Below are 14,792 nucleotides of genomic sequence, written 5' to 3'. Positions count from 1 at the left end.
GATATTTCATGCAGAAACTTTTTTACTGACTTGTCCCCTAGAGCAAGGGACATAAAGGAAAGAATAAACAAATGGGACCTCATCAAAATTAAAAGCTTCTGCACAGCTAAAGAAAATAGTATCAAAATTAAAAGAGAACTAACTGTATGGGAAAACATATTTGCCAATGATATCTCAGACAAGGACTTAATCTCCAAAATATATAAAGAACTTACACGACTCCACTCTAAGAAGACAAGGAATCCAATTAAAAAATGGGCAAAGGACTTGAACAGACACTTCTCCAAGGAGGACATACAGAGGATCCAGAGACACATGAAATGATGTTCAATATCGCTAGCTATCAGACAGGTGCAAATTAAAACCACAATGAGATACCACTTCACACCAGACAGAATGGCCATCATAAAGAAAGCAACAAACAACAAGTGTTGGAGAGGTTGTGGAGAAAAGGGGTCCCTAGTGCACTGTTGGTGGGACTGCAGACTGGTACAACCACTATGGAAAACAAAATGAAACTTCCTCAGAAAACTAAAAATGGATCTGCCTTTTGACCCTGTGATTCCACTGCTGGTACTCTATCCTAAGAATATTAAAACAACAATTCAAAAGATCCTGTGCATCCCAATGTTCATAGCAGCACAATTTACAATAGGTAGATGCTGGAAGCAACCAAGAGGCCCACCAGTAAATGAATGTATCAAAAAACTATGGTACATTTACACAATGGAATTCTATGCAGCAGAAAGAAAGAAGGAGCTCCTACCCTTTGCTACAGCATGGATGGAGCTGGAAAACATTATGCTAAGTGAAACAAGTCAGGCAATGAAAGACAAATACCATATGATCTCACCCTTAACAGATACCTAAACAACAAAACAAAGAAATAAGCAAAATATAACCAAAGACACTGAAATAGAGGACAGGCTGACAGTGACCACAGAGGAGAATAGGGGGAATTTCAGGGAACAGTGGGAAGGGTTCACGGGAACAAACTTAAAGGACACATGGTCAAAAAGTAGGGGGAGGGTGGTAATGGGAGGGAAGTGGGGAGGGATGGGAGGGAGGGGCTGGACTGGGAGTAAAAAGGAGAAAACTGTATTTGAACAATGATTAAAATAAAATTAAAAAAAAATTTGGAGACAGCTTGCAAAGTTCAGCTGCAATTATGATTGGAATTCTATTGAGCATATTTATTCATTTACTTGGAGATACTGATGCATTTCCGCTGTTAGTTTTCTTATCTATGAATATGATGCATTTCTGTTTATTCTGACATTCTTTTAATTTCTTCAGTGTCGTTGAGACCATCTAGATGGTCTGCCTGAATAAACCCAGGTAAGGACTCCATACAAACTTTTAAGATATTGGTGAATAAGTGTGAAGATCTACTCCTTTGCAGTCACCCAAGACAAGCCTCAAAGGTTAGTTCTCTTGCTTATTAAATCTGCCACCTACTAATCTTCAATGACCTCCTTCTTTCTTTGGTTTCTTATTGCCCTTCATGTGTGGTGGCTAATTCAGATTTTACCTGGGGAACCCCTGAGTTGGTGAACCAATAATTGGCAAGCCAGCCAAGAGACCAAAAAAATGAACCTTGGGAAAGAGGCCTTCTCAGAGGAAATCCTGACTTGGCCATTGATTTCTATATGGGAAGGGGTAGCCTGTATGTCAGATACCATCTGAATACAGGGACACCCCCAAAACACCAGCTGGGCTAGTGCACTTGTTTGAGGAACTGTGCAAAGCACACTGTGACAAACAGGAAAACAACCATCGCCACAGTGAGCTGGCGTCTTCTTTAGGCACTTCAGCTGACCATGAATGTCCAACTAGAGGCTGAAACTTGAGTTAGAAAGTTGGAGGAGCTGAGGTTAGAAAAGGATGTATGCTTATCTACTACTCTGCTAGTTTTGAGGCTTGCAGGCAAGGTGGGTAAGCAAGATAATAAGTTAGAGACCTTTGCATGATGGTTTTGAAAGCGAGGAGGGCACAAGTTGATGTCACTTAAGGTTTGAGCACTTTTGATAAAGCCAAACTGGGACACTAAGGGGTGGAATCCCTGGGAAAGTGAAGAGAAGGGCAAGATGTTGTGATTGGCAGTAAAACGGACAAAATGCCCTGTGCAGTCGGAACCTGTATAATACAAAGGAAATCAGAAGCACAGCAACAACAATCCCAGACAGCAGGGCAACCCCCAATTCAGGAATATCGTCTTGCTAAGCTCATTGATATAGCTTCCCAAGTTCTAATAAACTGCCAAAGAAAGTTGTCAGGCATGGTTAGCATTGCTATAAAATAGAGGGGGGGATGGCATTTCTTTGGGCAGGTAACAGAAGGAATGAGCAATGTCACCCTACACCCTGGCCCTTGGTAACATCTGTTTGGTGTTTAGGAGATTCAAGGTACTCAACTCCCTTAAAGATTGGATTAGTCTAACCTGCAGGGAGGCTAGACCCAATGAAAGGCATTGCTCTGGGCACAAGGGGCCATGGAAATATATAAAGGACAACTTGTTAGGGAGTAGGAAATAAGATGCACAATCTAGGCTCTTGTCTTTAAGACCTTAATAGGGCCATCTTTGCTGCAGGGCTCAAAGCCAGACTACTCCAGTCCCACCCAGGACCTGGAATGGGGCACTGACATCCATGCCAGCCCCAGCTCTGGAACAAAGCATTTATGATGTTGGGCAATCCATTGCTGATTTGGGCGAAAGGACAAGTCCCAGGAATGGGTACAGATTGTAGGAAAGGCTCATAACAGAGAGGGAGCTGGGAAAGCAGAAAGACTATCCCATTCAGTCTTAAAGTGTTCATAAATGTAACCCCAAAACAAATGTGGTTTCACATTCTGGCTGCTGGATCCCCACCTAGAAAGCTAGACCAGCAACCCAACATTGTATTTGTCAGACTTCGGAAAGCCTTAAAACCTAAACAACAGTTCAGGCCTATGCCAACCATCCCTGAGGCCATGCCTGCTCCAGCAAAGGCCTCAGGGATACAGCTCAATTAGGGATAGGTGTCTCCCATGCCCTAGGGTATAAACCCTGGCCAAGATTGTCCCCAAACCACTGGGGACAATTGAAGGCTTTATGTTTAGCTCACTTTTCAGTGGCCCCCCAGAAACAAACAAAAGGTAAGGGTCCTGGTTGACACTGGAGCCAAATGTGCTCTAATCATGATTAATCTCAGAAGTTTTCTGGGCCTTTCAGCACCATAGATGGTTACAGAGGGTAAATGGTTATGTTTAGGAAGGTCCCATAACACTACAAATTGGGTGTTCTCCCACACAAGAATATAAACTTTTCTTTCTTTGATACCAGATAACATACTAAGCATTAATATCCTACAAAGTCAAAGTGCAAATCTCTGTTACTGAATTCCATCTCTGGGTTAGAGTAACCAAACTAGTTCTAATGCCAGCTGGACCGGTAAATCTACTGCCTGCATGGAGAACCATAACTGTCTAGCAATATAAATTGCCTGCGGGTAGAGGGCATAAAAAAGTAAGAGAAACTATGCAAGAACTAACACTGGGTGGGTATTGTATGCCTGCCCAACAGTGCTTTCAACAGCCAGGTACAGTGGTAGAAAAGCCAGGTGACTCATGGCAGGCAATTACAAGTTGAAAGGTAATGCCTCCCATCTGTGTATTTGTGTCCTACATTGCCATTATTTTAGATACCTTGAAATGTACTGGACTGTAAGGACTTAGAAAACAGATTTTTTCAGTATACCCCTGGCCACTGAGTCACAAGATAAAATTGTCTTCAGATGGGAGGGGCAACGATAAACTTTCCACTTGCTTCTCCAAGGCTACCTGCCCCACAATATGTCATGAGATGTTAGCCTAAGATCTGTTCATGTTCACCTTCCCCACAGCAGTAAAATGGCCCCATTATTTTGACAAGATAATGTTAACATGTAAAGACTTGCTTCTGCTGCAGGATACCTTGGAGACTTACTGGGACATTTCTGAGACACAGCTCGGGCCTAACTCACAGAAAATTCACTGCTGTAGTTTTGGGAAATTATTGGGGCAGGTAAGATACACTTTGTCACTCTGGCCTGGTTGCTCATTTGATTGGAGTGTTGTCCAAGGTTGTGGGTTTGACCCCTAGTCAGAACACATATAAGAATCAACCAATCAATGCATAGATGGGTGGAACAACAAACTAATATTCCTCTCTCTCTCCTTCTCTCTCTTTCTCAAGTCAATAAATAAAAATTTTAAAAAAGGTGTACTTTGTCTCAGAAGCTGTGATTGATAAGATGCAAACCTATAAACACCCAAAAGCATGAAAGAGATACTAGCCTTTCTAGTTATTCTGGGGTTTTGGAGGACTTTCATTCCCACATGGCACAGTGTCTCTGTCCCTTAGGCTGCCTGGTAAAGAAAGAGCACATGTAAGGCTTGGGGTCAGAACAACAAGCTTCCTTAGAAAAGACAAAAATACTAGTGAAGGATATTAAAGCTCTGAGATTCTCACAAACAGGGCTGCTATTTGAATTAGATGTGTTTGTGGCCCCAGAAGGTATGAATTAGGCACTATGGCAGAAATAACAGGAAAGAGTGCCCTTAGGATTTTGGCCCAACATCTGGAAGCAGGCAGAAACTCTATGTACTTCCAAAGAGCCATAGCTCCTAATAAATATATGCAACACTCTTCCAGGTGAAGCTCTCACAAAGAAACAGAGTATCTTGGTACAAACTTTCCTACCTGTCAAGGGTGGGCTAAGAGTATGTCCCATTGACCCACTTCCACCATGGCCCAAGCCCCCATGTTGGCTAAGGAGCATGCTTATTTGCAGCAGGGGAGCACCCTGCCTGTCAGTAGTCCCTAGAAATGCAGGTCTTACTAGGCCCTGTAGGGTATGCAGATCCTCCAAATGCCTGTGCCCCTATTCCTGTGCATCCCCTATGGCCTGTGGGAAAGGACGGAAAGAAATTCCCACTGATACCTGGTGTAAAGATGAATCTAGTTGGAGCAACTCACCCATATGGGCTATAGTCACTCTTCAGCCATCTGGATGGAAACAGGAATGGCCAAAATAGCTGCTTGAACTCAGAGCAGTTTGCTTTGTAACCACTCAAGAGGCCTGGCTGTTAACCCTTTGCACTGACAGTGGAGCTGTTCTAAAGAGATTAATCCTATAACTTGGAGACTGGGAAGTTAAGGTGTTGATCATCAGGAATAAGCCCTTGTAGTGTCAGTGTACGTAGGAAAACATTTGGGTCACCTGACAGAGCCTTGGGAAGTCCTCACTGTTTTCCATATCCCAGCTTATAAAATTCTGGCACCCCCCTGACTCCTATCAGGAATCAATGGCTTAGCTTGGGTACAAGTCCTAGCAACAGACCTTCTAGGAGATACAACAGACTGAATGCAAAAAAAAGAAAGGTCACCATAATACCAGGATGGGGTGACACATTTCCAAGGATGCTGGATTGACAATGAAATGCAAAACCAACTCAAATACACCAGGAATATGAGGTGGATAGAGTAGAACTACATGGTCATTCAGTCACACTAAAGGATAGTAACTGGTTTGGTATTGACTTGTCATGCCACCTAGGTATTTACTGGGTAGCCTCAAATGGAACCCAATGGTTGTGTGACACAAATAGTTGTCTGTGGCTTCCACGGGGATGATTGGGCCACTACATCCTGGGTTTTCTCTGGACACGGGAGAATCTGCCCCAAGGTAACAAGAATTGCCAACCTTCCTCACCTTTAAGCTAGATGGGCATATTCTGTTTTCCACTGGTACGTTCATTTGGCCACCATATTCATTCCATCCTTGTCCTGGAGGATGGTATAACACATATAAAGTCTTACTAAATTCACCCAATGAACCTTAAATGATGGCTGACAAAGCCCGGGCTTACTGAACACTAAAATGTCTCTATGAGAAATGCCGTCCTCCAAAATAAATTGAGCTTGGACATTATTACTGCTCCACGAGGAGACACCTGTGACATTATCCAAACAGAATGTTATGTATTCATACTTGATGAGTCTGCTAACGCATTGTCTTTATTAAATCACATAAAAACTCAAGTGAATGTACTGAGCAATTTGCTATCCAGTCTGAGAGATTTAATATATCAATGGTTCATTCACATTATGGGGCTCTCTGTTAAAAAAAAAAACACTTATTTTAAAAATCATTATCTTAATCTATGTTTCTCTTGCATGTGCCCATATTTTTTGCTGTAGTATCTGCCTCCAGTGTAGCCAGATAGCCATCAAACAATTAACCTCCATGCTAATAAAACCCAGGGTGTAGTGGCTACTCAGGCACATTACAAAAGGGGGGCATATAAGTCTTAACAGCCAGTCATCATTAAGCAGTCATGCCCACTGTTTGACCCAAAAGCTGGACCTGGGCAATCAGAAATTCCTCACACCCTGTGCTATCTTGGAATGTACTATTCTGCCCACTGTAGCCAGAGTGGAAGTACTTTCAAGGAAGCAGCCTTGAGAGAGCAATGTGTTATTGAGACCATATGGACAACATGTAGGACTGAACCCTAGATAAGGCCTGTATATAAATGTTTAAGATTCTAGCATGTGGGTGCAAAGATGGACTTATCTTTTGGTTGCTTGAGTATGTAACTTTTCTTTTTTTTCTTTTTTTTAAGATTTTATTTATTTATTTTTAGAGAGGGAAGGGAAGGAGATAGAGAGAGAGAGAGAAACATCAATGTACGGTTGCTGGGGGTTATGGCCTGCAACCCAGGCACGTACCCTGGCTGGGAATTGAACCTGCAACACTTTGGTTCATAGCCCACGCTCAATCCACTGAGCTATGCCAGCCAGGGCAAGTATGTAACTTTTCTTGCTTATTAAAAACCACCACCAACCAACCTGGATATGACCTGTCTCTTTCTCCCATCTCTCCTTGCCCTCTGCTCATGGAGGCCAGTTTCAGATTTTCATTGGGAAACTCCCAAATTTGTGAATCAATAATATTTTTCTAAAATAGAGATTTTTTATTTGTATGTTCCATTAATATGGTTAAATAATCTGAATCTCAGAGAAATTCAGTGACTTGGTCAAAGTTAAATAAATGCCAGTGTCAGAATTGAAAACTGAATTCTGATTTTCTCACTTTAAATATCCTGGTCTGTCCACTTTCTTCTTGGTGTTAGAGAAGCATTGAGTACACTCCATTTTTAATTGGATTTTTTTGGTGTTGAGTTTTGTAAGTCTTTTACAAAAAACACAATTGAAAAATGGACAAAGGATCTAAATGAACACTTCTCCAAGGAAACCAATGGACATATGAAAAGATGCTCAATGTCACTAATCATCAGAGAAATGCAAATTAAAACTGCAATGAGATATCACCTCACACCTGTCAGAATGGCTATCATCAATAAATCAACAATCAGTGTTGATGAGGATGTGGAGAAAGGGGAACTCTCATGCTCTGTTGGTGGGAATGCAGACTGGCGCAGCTTATACAGAACAGACCCAGGGAGGGGGGGTGAACAATATACCATTACCTAAAGGACCCCCCTTTTGCTCTGGGGATCCTCCCCCACCCCATACTAGGTTCACCTTGCTGGCCACCAGGGGAAAGATGTCTCTCAATGCCAGATATTGGTGATAAAGTAAGGAATTATTTATTTAAAAGTTATACGGACTTAGAGTAATGACTTAATGTCTTCATTAAAATACTAAAGTCCTTTAGAATACCACAGACACACACAGTCCTTCCCTCTTCCCAGTCTGGGGTACTGTATCTCAGGAAAAGAAGTAGAAGTCCATGATTCAGGTTCCTGGCTCCATCAGCTGTGCTGCCGCCATGATCTCCAGTTAATCCAAAACCATGTGGCACCTTCTCATGGTCCACCAGCAAGAGTCCTTTCACCCCTTTTCTTCCAGGCAAAATCTCTCCTGCTTCCCAAGCCATGTGGCAAAAGGGAGCACCCCAAAGCCAGATGGTCCTGACTCCCACCAAAGCTAAGTGGTCTTAACAAAGGCATGGTTGCTGTTCCTGGGTTTAAATCCCAGCACCAATCTTCCTCTGCTGCACCATTTCCAACTCCTCCCACAATCAGTTACACCTGTCAGCATTCCTGTATTCATCCAGTTTTACTGGGCTGCCATAGTAAGTCCAGGCAGGTGTGGCCCCATGGCATGGAGCACATCATCTCCTAGCTCTCACACAGGTGCTGTAACTAGGGGGAGTTGCCTCCTAGTTATATCTTGGATGGAAGTGACTTCCATTCCCCTGATTCAAAGCATAGCCACAGCTATTTAACATATCCATGAAACCAGTTAAAGATATGTTAAATGACCATGCCAGAGATTAGCTGCAAAGCTGTTGCTATACAAAATAGTTCTCAGTGGCCCTGCTCCATATGTCCCATACCCCAGCTCAGACTTGTGGGGGTGAGGACATCATATATATATATATATATATATATATATATATATATACACACTAATATTTCCTGGACAGCCTGAGTTCTGCACCCCATTACAAATCCATATTTGTCCACCCCTGGCATGCACCCTGTTATACCACCACTGTGGAAAGCAGTAGGGAAATACCTCAAAAAATTAAAAATGGAACTGCCTTATTACCTAGTGATTCCATTTCTAAAAATTTCTCCAAACAAATCCAAAACACTAATTTGAAAGTATATATTCACTCAGATGTTCTTTGAAGCATTATTTACAATAGCCATTATTTGGGAGCACCCCAAGTATCCATTCATAGATGAGTGAAACAAGTGGTGGTACATTTATACAATAGAATACTACTCAGCCATAAAAAAAGAGGTCAACTTTACCCTTTGCAACAGCATGGGTGGTCCTAGGGAGCATTGTGTTAAATGAAGTAATCCAGTCAGAGAAAAACAAGTACCATATGATTTCACTCATATATGGAATCTAATGAACAAACTGAACTAAAAAGCAAAACAGAGACAGACTCACAGATAGAGAGCATCTAACAGCTCTGAGTGGGGTGTTGAAGGGAGAGACTGAGCAAAAAGAGAAGAAAAGATAAAGAACGCATGAACACAGACAATAGGATGGGATGGCAAGGAGGGGTGGAGGTGGGAGAAAGTATGGGGGGATAGATGGCAATGGAAAAAAATAAATAAAACAAAATAAAACTTTTTAAAGAGGCACATTCTGGAATGACAGTTGGCAGTGAGTTCTAGTGTCAATCTGAAATATGGTTTCAGGAAGGAAAGTCCTAGGGAAATTAGATTAACAGGTAAGGACATACCATCCTTAACTTGGGCCTTATGTACCAACTATATTTTTAAAGATTGTCTTTATGTGTGCCAAAGATTTCAAGCCACTAAAAGCTATTATACAGATTCTAATGTAATTGGTTCATGTGACAAAAGATTGTGATTTAATGTTCTCATATATTTGGATGGGAAGCTTTTGCTTTTGTGAATATCTTGCAAATCTCATAAAACAAGCAAAGACTGGACATCCAGGAGCTTATATCTTGAACTCCGTGGTTCAGTGAACATGCATAGCCTATAATTATTGTTGAGACCCCCTCCAAAAAATAAAAGATATGTCTTGAATTGGTTGAATTTGACATAGATGGGCAAATAACAGCATGTCAAAAATGATGCCCTTTGGATCCTTTATTTTATTTTTCTTCTTAAGTCAGGCCACACAAAGAATCATTTGGTTAGACCAAAAGCTCTTCAGAAGATTTCAGACTGCTTAGGAAACTGCCAGAGAGGACACACCAATGTGAGAGCCACAGCCAGAACCACACAGAACCACATGTGCTAGATGGGTACCTTCCTTACCTCCAGATGGCAGCATGGCCCTGGATTATGTTCTCTGAAGTTCTAATGCTACCTGTCCAAGACCACAAGAACTTACCAACTGGGGTACCTCTTTGTGGGTCCATCATGCATGAGACAGAAACACCATGTTTGTGAATTGGAGGTGGCTTCTTGGCTTCCCAAGTCAATGGGCAGGCCTCCTGACAGCATGTGAACATGTTTGGGCCAACTGAGGGTAGTAGAGACTTAGGTTTTACGCCCTTGCTAGAAGGCAAAGAAAGAGGAAGTTTCCTCAGTGCTTAGCAGGCTGCTCCTCCCCCTACTAAATTTTTAACCACATATTTCCCCCATTAAATCAAAATTGATCATACCTATAGAAATGTCTATTGTCTGCAAATTGAAAATCTCATTGAAAAATAGCAATATTGGTGACTATACAAGGCAATTTCATCAAATCAAGTAATGATGTGATGTGTGTGGTTAACCGTAGCTATGCAGGAAGTGGTTTTATTTAAAAGTTTTTGAGCTCACACCCAACCCCTCCTTTTCTTTTTTTTTCTTCAGTACTGAAATTAAGCAGCATCCAGCATAGGCCCACTCTTACGACATGTGACTTCACTGTTTTCCGTTTTTGTTGAAAGAGTCATTAACAGTTAGAAGTTGATGGCAGTTTCAATAACCAGTATCACAGAGAAAAGGTGAGTTTTAACTCTATATCGAACATGAAATTTAAATTTGAAAACACTTAACAGATTATCCTAAACTTTGGTGTTGGCTTATAAACAATTCTATAAAAATGTAATGTTTTCACCTGTGATTGAAACATCAGTTTGTTTCCTCTGGTGTAGGAAAGAATATTCATATTTGCAGCTGTCAATTCTCAACTTCTTTACTGATATATTATACTAGGACAATTTGCTCAAATGTTACATTAAAATATTAAAGACAAAGTAAGGTTTAGTTTTAGTTTGAAAGGCACTTTTAGAAATTACTAGAGAACATGTGAAAATTTGCATCTTTAACTGATTGTTTTATAGAAATATGTACTATTTGAGATCCAGAGAACAAAAGGTAAAAAAGGTATTTTCTAACAATAAGAAATAACATCTGGATTGCAATGAGAAAGATACCCATCGTAAAGTGTGGTATTAAATTTAGCACTGGAAACCCTTGAAAGGGTGTACTGTAGGCTATTAAATAGCTATTAAAACACAAGAACATTTAAAATGCAATATAAAGCTGTCTATCATGATATTTAAATACATTTTTTTCTAGATTTTACTTAAGATCTAAAGTAGAACAAGGGCAAGTTTTATTCATGTGCAAAATCGTGTGTTTAAAACAGAAGTCACAGCTGGCCTCATGGGAGGTTACTTCTGGGAAAAGAGGCAAATTAGAGAAATAGTTCTGTTATTTATGTAATTATATAATTTTCCATCCTTGAGATTTTCCAAAATAAAAACTCTAGAAATGAAAAAGTTTTCTTAATCATAAAGTGACAATAACTTTTTTAATATTGATTTCTAGCTTTGATACGTTTGTGTGCTGTAACATATGTACAGAAAATATAAAAGGATTGCTAATCACAGAAACAAATACATAAAATAAATCTGACTAGATTTTTGAAAGAATTTTAATAAAAGCTCAAGATATGATCCACTCTTTCCTAATATTATTTTTATTGTGCTGCTGGATGGGGGAAGTGATGGCCCCCACAACACCAATTTTTTGTGTTATTAAAAATGGTTACAGGGTTGATAAGTGGAAACAATTTTCTTTTATTTTACTGTCTTCTTTTGAAAGACACTTGTAAATGTATTTTGATATAGTCAATTTAGCAGGAAATTTTTAGGCATACTAATGGTCTCCATTTTAAGGCCTCTTCAGTTGTCAATACTGAAGCTAGCTACTTGTTAACTTAAAATGATCATAAAAATAGAGATTAAGTCCTGGTGTTCAATACATTCTTTATTGTTACGATGTAAGAAAATTCTGGTAATGTGTATTTGCTTTGATATACTGATTAGCTTTTTAATTTGTTGCATTACCTCACAATGGAAAACACTATTTAAATCTGTCTTCAATATTGTGGTTCTGAACCTCTGTATCTACAGAAGCTGTGTAATTCAGATAGTTTGCATTGATATGTTATTACTTTATTGCATTTTATTATAAAAGAGTATCACATGAATAAGCATATGAAGTACTCACACATTAGAAAAAATGAATATCCACATAAGCATTTGATACTGAAAAAAGTTTAGTATAGTTTTTTAAAGTATGTAATATTTTAAAAGCCAAATTCTCTGTAAAACAATTGTTTCTTGCAGAAACAGTTAAATTAACATAAAAACATTGTATGGAGTACATGTACAATTAAGACAATTAAACATATATTAATATGGATTTATAAAGAACAAAAAGTGGGGCTTATAGACACATAAAGGAAGCTGTGCTCAGAATTGCTTGGAAAAACAGTAATGCATTCATTCTCTCTTGATTGTACAGACCAAATCTTAAAAAGCAATTCCAAATGAGTTGCTGTAGGTTGACATACCTTTATACCTTTTAAGTTAATAAATAAGAAACAAACTTTGGTGAAACAAAAATGGTGCAGAGGATCTCATTTGGAGAGTTATTTCAAAGCTGATTTATTAAAAGAATATCATGCTTTTCCACTTGGGGCCAGCAATCAGCAATATTAAGAAAGGAAACATGTTTTCATTGATATTCCTCCTCTTCTTTTTTATTGTTCTGTTCTGGAGTGACCTACTCTATCCCTAATTTTAAGTGCTCCAACCTTGGGACCTAGAAGGATAGACCCTGGTTTCCCCTTCCATTTCACTCCCATTGTCCTTAAAACTTGTGCATCCTATTTCTAAGCATTTAGAGCATCTGATAAAAAGAGCCCAGACTCACAGAAGGCCACAGAATTTTGTGTCTCTTAACTTTTCAACCAGGCCTCCTCTATTCCTCTGAGTAGAATTTTACTAAGGTCTCAGCAGACAAGATCCATAAGAACAGACAAATGTTGAGGACATCGGTCTCAAGTGAGACAAATAGAGAGGTATATTTTATTATGGAAAATGCATTTTATTAACTCGTTGGCTCTGCTTTTGGTATTTAAGCCTAGAATTCTGACACCGTCTTGTAGAAAGGGATCATCAAACAGATGTGTCCATTGCTCTAAGATATTCCTGAACAGATATTCACATTTCTAATAGTAGATGAAAATTACTAGCATTATATCTTCAGACACTTTTGGTATTTCCACAACCTTAGAAAATATTTAACATAATCAATTGCTTTATATGTTTGAAAAAAATAGATGGACCTGGAAAATATGCTAAGTGAAATAAGCCAGTGAGAGAATGACAAAAACCATATGATTTTACTCATATGTGAAATTTAATGAACAAACTAAATTAACAAGCAAAATATAGACAGGCTCATAGGTAGAGAGCAAGCTGACAGCTCTGAGGGTCGGGGGTTAGGAGACACAGGGATTGAGCAAAAACAAAAAAGGACTCATGGACAAGGACAACAGTGTGGTGATTTCTGGGGGGCAGGTGGAGTTGGAAGAGAGGATACAAGGAGGATAAATGGTAATGGAAAAAATACAATGATAAAAAATTATTTAAAAAATAATTTACTATCCTAAATTTAACTCCTTGAGTAACAGAAACATAGAGACATTTTTTTTTGCTCAGCAAAATAATTTCATATAACAATACTTTAAAATGTACTTATAAATATTCTCAATTCCAATTTGTAGCTGACTATTAATTACAGAATATAAAAAATGAGTTAAAATTAGCCTAGGCAATAGAGATAGGCAATGATTTATACAACTGAAAATCCAAGGAAAGCAGAGTCAGGCATGGCTGGATCTAAATGTCCACATGTGGTTATAAGGTTTTATTTTCTTTATTCTTCAGCTCATTTTTCACTGTGCAAATGCAGTTTCTGGCAGAAACTCACACTAAATGGACAAGAAAGCCTTAGCTTTACATCTGAGCCTTTCAGCAATCTCTGTTGCAAAAGAGTATTTTCCCTTTGTCACATAAAAGGTCTCAAATTGAGATCTGATTGGACTGAATTGTGTCATGTGATCATAGCTGAGCCATCATTGATTCCAGTAGATACCCTGAGTGATCAGTCTAGGTAACAGGCCCACTCTTGTCCTAAGGAACTACCTGCCCTTGCAACACATGGACTCTTAGCTGAAAAGAGGAGCCCCCACCTCGCAGAAACTAAAATGTTTTCCCCAGAAGAAAGGTGACTTTATTTATAGGAAAAAGCCACAGAACTCTACAAAACAGCCACATATAGTCACATTTAAAATCATCATTTACTCGCCCTGGCTGGCGTAGCTCAGTGGATTGAGGGTGGGCTGCGAACCAAACCATCGCAGGTTCGATTCCCAGTGAGGACATATGCCTGGGTTGCGGGCCATGGCCCCCAGCAACCGCACATTGATGTTTCTCTCTCTCTCTCTCTCTCTCTCTCTCTCTCTCTCTCTTTCTCTCTCTCTCTCTCTCTCTCTCTCTCTCTCTCTCTCTCTCCCTCCCTTCCCTCTCTAAAAATAAATAAATAAAATCTTTTTAAAAATTTTTAAAAGAAATCATCACTTACTCAAATTGTCCAAATTCTATAATAAGAAAGAAATATAGTAGCATTTTAAAAGTAGGTTTGAATGGCACAAGTGATTCAATTAAATAGAAATCAAAATATTTTTAACCAGCTGCTCCATTTATGAACCACCTCCCCACAGTGTCTTCTAAAAGCTTATGATCTAGTATCACTGTTATATTAATAATTGTAACACAAATAAAATGTGCTATATATGATAAAAAGATACCAGAAACACTCTATTAGGGTTAAGAGAAATTCATCTAACATTTCTGTACATGCAATAAACTAGAGAATTTTGCAGGTGTTGCATCATTTGATCATATCCTATCAGAAAAATCAGGATTGTCTTGGAGAAAACCTTTGGAGTAGTTTTCAGACAA

General features: G+C 39.3%; 1 protein-coding gene across 3 annotated transcripts in view; it reads left to right on the top strand.

The window, feature by feature from the left end:
* Positions 1 to 10,345: 10,345 nt before the first annotated feature.
* Positions 10,346 to 14,792, top strand: part of ARHGAP15 (Rho GTPase activating protein 15) — a 626,777-nt gene continuing 622,330 nt past the window's right edge. For all 3 annotated transcript variants that reach the window (XM_036023540.1, XM_028509736.2, XM_036023541.1), the window contains exon 1: positions 10,346 to 10,475. The gene's annotated coding sequence lies outside the window, so the exon portion shown is untranslated. The remainder of the gene's footprint in view (positions 10,476 to 14,792) is intronic.

This window comes from Phyllostomus discolor, chromosome 4 (assembly GCF_004126475.2).
Source record: "Phyllostomus discolor isolate MPI-MPIP mPhyDis1 chromosome 4, mPhyDis1.pri.v3, whole genome shotgun sequence".
Taxonomy (NCBI): Eukaryota; Metazoa; Chordata; class Mammalia; order Chiroptera; family Phyllostomidae; genus Phyllostomus; species Phyllostomus discolor.
The sequence above is the reverse complement of the archived record's forward strand: the minus strand, read 5'-3'. Positions and strand labels throughout refer to the sequence as shown.